Here is a 6,387-nt window from a genome sequence, read left to right as displayed (position 1 = left end):
ATACTCCTGGGTATGATATTAGACTGCAACTAGTGAGAGAGGTAGTACCTTACCCCAGCAAGAGACCTCTGGCTAAGGACATGTCACTACTGGAAGACCTGGTTCTCCTCGCCAGCTGTATCGCCAGCTTCCTGTCCGGCCACAAGCCTAGCCAGATTACAGGATAAGAGAAGGTAACTCTGAATTCAAATCCCCCTGCAGCCTTGTAGGGTATGCCTCTTCAGGCAAAGGCTAAGAGAAGGTGACTCTGATTTCAAATCCCCCTGTTGCCTTGTAGGGCATGCCTCTTCAGGCAAAGGCTAAGAGAAGGACAACTATGATGTAAAACCATCGGATGCAGAGCACCGACCCTCCGATTACTAGCTCCTGATCCTTACATGAGATGAATAATTGCTCATGAAGGGAGGCCTACGGCCCGATGACGGGCTTTGGCAAGAATCAATAAAAAAAAAATACATTACGTCTCCCTATATATTTTGCTGTATACCATTTGATCAAATAGGTGTAGATTATGCAAATATTTGAAAATAGGCAAACTTCACCCACATGCTACTACATACATATACCAACATCACACGTGAAAATCCGTTGTAGTAGAACATAGTCTTCGGGAAAAAGTAGTCTGTGAGTGAATTTAAGCGGTGAAAGTATGATCATACATTATAGGATCGCGTTTATTGTCCGATTGCCGGTTTTCTCGCCAAGATTCTCGGAATATATTCAACCACGATGAGGACTGTTAGTGTAATCCTCTAAGCGGGCAGAGGCTCTCAAGTTTACCGATGTTCAGAGGAGGATCACACAGATTTGAGTGCTTGAAAATTGGTCCACAAGAAGTATTCTTGAACTTCAGAAAACTCCTGATAAGAAGAAGAAAAAAAGCATACTTATAAAAATGTGAGTTTGTTGCTTCGTGGATTGATAGTTTCCAAAACCAAAACAAAGTACCAGTAAACTGAAGTAAGTGTCACTGCTTGTTATCAATTTAACCTTTTCTTGGTTTCAAATGGTTAATCCGCATCTGAAATAAACAACTAACAAATGTAGTTGCCTTTACGCTATTACATAATTATTATTTGGCCTACTGTTTGATGCCATTATTTTTAGTATTGCCACTGCTACTACCACTATGAGTGTGATTATTACTCTTGCAATTGGCAGTTACCTCCTTGAGTTCTTCTACTCTGTTATTCCATGTAAACATGTGACCTGGTAGCAGCAGTAAGGTAAACTCTATGAACTGAATGATCAATCGTGTTAAATGACGTAGACAAATCGTGGTTATGTTTACCGTATGTCATAGTAGGGGATAGCAGTGTGTAAATAGATGAGTAGGCCGTTACTAGAAATTGCGTCTTAAAAGTGGAAGGATTGTAAATCCATGTAAATTATAGAATCATAAATGATTATCGCAATTACTCAGTTTAAGCGGTCGTGGATCGCGCATGGCTTAGGAGAGCATACATACCTGGCACAGGTTATGCCGTGATCACGAAGGCGGTTCTCCCAGGGCAAGGCTCACCATTGCACTCGGGTGGCGCCGACCCCAGCAATTAACCCAAATGTGATTAAATTGAATGCGCAATTTTTGGTAGCAAGGGCCTGCGTTCCCTTATAACATTTCGTTAAAAAAAAATGAAAATGGTTCTAAATCCACCTGTCTACTAAGGCAGTTTTTTAATATTTTTACCTGCATATATTTCTTAGGTTAGTTTGTCAAACCAGCCCACTTTACGACAACACCAATATATCATTCCGAAACCACAAATTTTACAGAACACTCATTTGAGGATACTGATGTACTTTGTTCATACAGTAGCAAGGTAGTTTTTATAATGGGATCAAAAAGTATCTTTATTATTTTTCCAAGCTATATAAAAGGTTATTGGTTATAGGTACTTTGAAGGGTAAGCCTTTTCATTACCATTTCTCGACAAATTAGATCAGTATAGTATAAAGCATATATATATATATATATATATATATATATATATATATATATATATATATATATATATATATATATATATATCATCATCATCATCATCAATAACGGTATGCTCATGTTTGAGCAGCCGTGGACCTCTCCACTATTCTTCGCCACTCAACTCGATCTTGCGCTTTTCTTTCCACTTGTACCATCGTCAGCCCGCAAACATCTTTGATGTTGTCGCTCAGTCTTGCCTTCGGTTTCCCTCTTCCTCGGTTTCCTATCACCATCCCTGTCAGCAAGTAAACTTTAAGTTTCCTTTTGTTCAAGATGTCCAACAGCCAGTTTTTACAAAAAAAAAAAATTCTCAGCACTTCATCATTCATCTTCTTTTCTGTCCAGTTAATACATAGTACTCGTCTGTAACACCACAGCTCAAAACTATTGACCTTTTTCTTGTCTATCTTCTTCAGCACCCAACACTCAGAACCATATGACGCAAATGGGAAAACTAATGAGTTCAATAACCTCATCTTTGTCCGTAAGGTAATGCTTCGGTCTGTCCAGATGTTATTGAGAGTAACTGTGGCGTTTTTGGTCATTGCAATTCTTTTTATCTCCAGTGAATCATCATATGTATAGTAAAAACAGCTCCAAGATAAGTGAACTCCTTCACATTTTCCACAATCACTTCATTGATTGTAACATGTTCATCATCGTTCATTGCCGGTTATCTTCAAATCTTCATAGTCTTAGTTTTCTTGGCATTAAGAAATAAACCAGCCTTTTCGCTTGCTTCTCTACCTTTATCTAGTAGTTGTTGTAGTTCCATGATACTGCTGGCAATTAAAACTATATCATCGGTGTATCTTAGATTTGGTATTTTGTATCCTCCAACATCTACAGTTCCTTCAAAATTCTCTAGACCACCTCTCATAATTGCTTCAGAATATATATTAAAAAGGTGTGGAGACAGAATGCAATCTTGTCGTACTCCTTGGCTGACTTCGAACCATTCTGTTAACCCATAAGTTGTTCTTACAGTTGCTTGTTGGTCATACATGGTTTTTATTAGTTGGATGATGTGTTTTGGAAATTTCATATCGTTCATGTTATTCCAGAGGATATCGTGATCAACAGCATCAAAAGCCCTCGAGTAATCGATGAAACACAGGTATAGGTCTTTCTGATGTTCTCTGTTTTTCTCTATGATCAATTTTAGATTTAGAATCTGGTTTCTGGTACCTTTTCCAGGGTGAAAACTTGCTTGTTCGTCTGCAATTTCTTCTCTTAACTTTAACTTCATTCTTTCAGCAATAATTTTCAACAAAATTTTGCTGCTGTGACTTATTAATGCAATTGTCCTGTTATTGTTGCATTGGAGTGCGTCACCTTTTTTAGGTATGGGAGTAAAGACTGATTTTACCCAGTCTTCTGGCCATCTTCTTTCATTCCAAATTTTCGTACAAAGTTTGTAGAAGTATTAAACAATTTCGCCAGCATTTTTGATTAGTTCTGCTGTTATTTCATCTATTCCCGGGCTCTTGTTATTCTTTAATTCTTTTATGGCTTTTATAACTTCGTCTAGCAGTGGCGGTGGTTCATCTTCGCTGTCATTGAGTCTAATTAATGTTGTTGTTAGATCTTTATTCTTTTTGTATAAGTTGGAACAATATTGATTCCATCCATCTTTGACTTCTTATCCATCACATAAAGCTAGTCCATCTTCAGTTTTGATAGTGTCCATTGTAGGTTTAAATTTTCGTGTAATGTTTCGTACTCCTTGTTAGAGTTCTTTAGTTGTCTTATTGATAGAACAGTATTCAATTCTCTGGCAATGTTCATTTAAATATTTTTCCTTGTCTTGTCGCAATTGTCTTTGAATTTTTGTATTTTGGTTTTCGTAAATTACTTCTTCAACTGGATTATTGATACCCTTTGATTTTAGGCATCTTCTTGTTTCAATTTCACTTAGCGTTTCTTCAGATATCCAGGGGAATTTGTCTTTTTCTTTTTGGCGATAGTTTCTGAAGCAGCGCTCAGCAGTTCTTTTCCTTCTTCCCACAACTCATTTGGTGTTTTATCATCTTCACATTGATTGAGTATTTCAAATTTGTTTAACACTGTAATTCTGTAATTGTTGTCAAGAGTTTTGTAGTCGAGCTTTAGAGGTGGTGTTAGACGCTCCATCTTTTTGAGTCTTATTTGAAAGTCGATAGTTAGTAGTTGGTGGTCACTGTTGCAGTCGGAACCAGGTCTTGTCTTGGCATTTTTTATACAACTTTTCCATTTCTGGTTCAACACAATGTTGTCAATTTGGTTGCGTGTTCTTTTGTCTGGTGAAAACCACGTGTACAAGTGTCTTGGGTGGTATTGGAACAATGTGTTGGCTATAGCTAGATTATTTGTACTACAGAATTCAATAAAATCTTTACCTCTTTCATTTATATCTCCAAGGCCAAATTTTCCACAGATGTCATTTTTTAGATCATTTTTGCCTACTTTGGCGTTGAGGTCCCATAATTATTTTTACGTCTCTGTTAGGGATTGTGTCTAAAGTTTCTTGGAGAGTGTTATAATAAATTTCCATTTCTTTATCACTTGCAATATTGGTTGGTGCGCAGCACCAACCAATATTGCAAGTGATGAATATTATACATCTCTTTAACTTAGCGTACGATTATTGCTGCTATCGCCAATGTCATTATGGCCATGACAATGATAATAATGATGCTATTATGATGACTAATGTAATTCATAAATGATCATAATAATAGTGGTGATAATATTAATGACGATAATTTGAATAAAAATTAAACAGTAGCAATGCTGATGATAATAACTGTAATTGTAATCCTACCACTTAAGGTAATAATGGTTATGTTAATAATTAGATAAAATTAATGATAGTGGTCATGGTAAGAAAGAACATAATATATTTTAACCGTGGCCACCTTATGGCAATAATAATAATTACAACAAAAAACAATTACGGATTGGGAATAATAGTAGAGAAAGGTCGTGGACATGTTATCGAGCTTTCTATCTGACACTAAATGTGTAGTTAATTATTGTGCAAGTTTTTGTTTGGAGTATTTTCATTTAAGATTTTTCTATATCTGTTTTATTGGGTGCGGAAACTCCCAAGAAATGTATAATATGTTTAGCATGTATAATGACTGGTGTTCCCAGGCGGTCGACCATCCAAGTACGACTAGCCACAACTATCGGACGAGAAGCGGTGATTTCAACGTGGTATGATCGTTAGGGAAAGAAATAACAATCTGTATGATGATGGAATTGCCCATCTACAATTCAGTTTTCCTTTAGTCTTTGACTTCGCTCCAAATTCCTTTTACTTGCCTTCCAGTTGCACCTACATTCACGGCACAGAGACCGAAGATTATGGGAAATACATCCCTCTTTGGCTCACTGGCTGCTAATATTATACACTGGCGAGACAATCATTTTCAAGCCATTTTCCGGCTCTGGAGCTATACTAGGAATGGTGCAAAACCAAAGTTTCAAAACTATTGTTAAATATCATTACTAATATGATAATTGATAACTCCTATCCGTTTTCTGTTTATCCTCCTCTCTAAATCCGACTTTTACTCTATTTCGTAATGATTGATTGAGCGTGTGGATCTGATCTGTTGTTGAGAATCCACTGCAGAAGCTTGTCTGTTCTCTAGGCCAGATCGTCAGAGATGCGAGTAGTGATGATTTTTGTGAACAGATTGTAAGTAAATGAAAGGACACTTATGATTTTTTTTTTTTTTTTTTTTTTTAGATCCTTTCTATCGCCATTTTTATGCATCAAAGTAATTGTAGCATTTTTCCGATGAGAAGGCATTTATTTGTTAACAAGATTGGTTAGTTTCAATGTTGCAATTTCTCTTACATCTGTTATAAGGTCTGTATTAATTCCGTCTTCACCTGGTGTTTTCCCTCTCTTCATGCATTTAAGCGCTCTTTTTATTTCTTCTGTTGTGATTGGTGTGTCTCCAGTTATCACGTTCGCTTCTATCCGTGGTTGTTCATTTGAGTTGTATAGATCCTTGTAAAGGTCTTCCAAAACTCTTATGATTTCATTCTCATTATATGTCACCTCTGTCTGGTTTCTTTACTGCATGCATGCATATGTGTGTGTGTGTGTGTGTGTGTGTGTGTGTGTGTGTGTGTGTGTGTGTGTGTGTGTGTGTGTGTGTGTGTGTGTGTGTGTGTGTGTCAGCCGCACAAGAGCGGCCCGCTCTCTGCCTCGTCAGCCGTGCATCTCCCCAGCCTCTCCTCGCCCGCATCGCACCCAAGACCCGAGTGTGAAGTTTGTCAGAAAAAAAAATGGTGATCATTGCTTAGCTTTTCCTTAGATTATTTTCATTTTGTGGTCAATACTTAATCTCGACTTATTTAATTGTGCATTGATTTTTTTTTTTTTTTTTTTTTTTTGTATTTTG

General features: G+C 37.0%; 1 non-coding gene and 1 pseudogene across 1 annotated transcript; both read left to right on the top strand.

Moving 5' to 3' along the window:
• The first annotated feature begins 649 nt into the window (after positions 1-649).
• Positions 650-816, top strand: LOC119583977 (annotated as a pseudogene).
• Positions 817-1,460: 644 nt separating this feature from the next.
• LOC119583956 lies at positions 1,461-1,615 on the top strand. The gene has a single exon (XR_005229754.1). It is a non-coding gene; the product is annotated as a U1 spliceosomal RNA (small nuclear RNA).
• The last annotated feature ends 4,772 nt before the right edge of the window (positions 1,616-6,387 follow it).

Source organism: Penaeus monodon, chromosome 17 (assembly GCF_015228065.2).
Source record: "Penaeus monodon isolate SGIC_2016 chromosome 17, NSTDA_Pmon_1, whole genome shotgun sequence".
In the NCBI taxonomy this organism is placed as follows: Eukaryota; Metazoa; Arthropoda; class Malacostraca; order Decapoda; family Penaeidae; genus Penaeus; species Penaeus monodon.
Note: the sequence above shows the minus strand (reverse complement) of the source record. Positions and strands in the feature narration are given on the sequence as shown.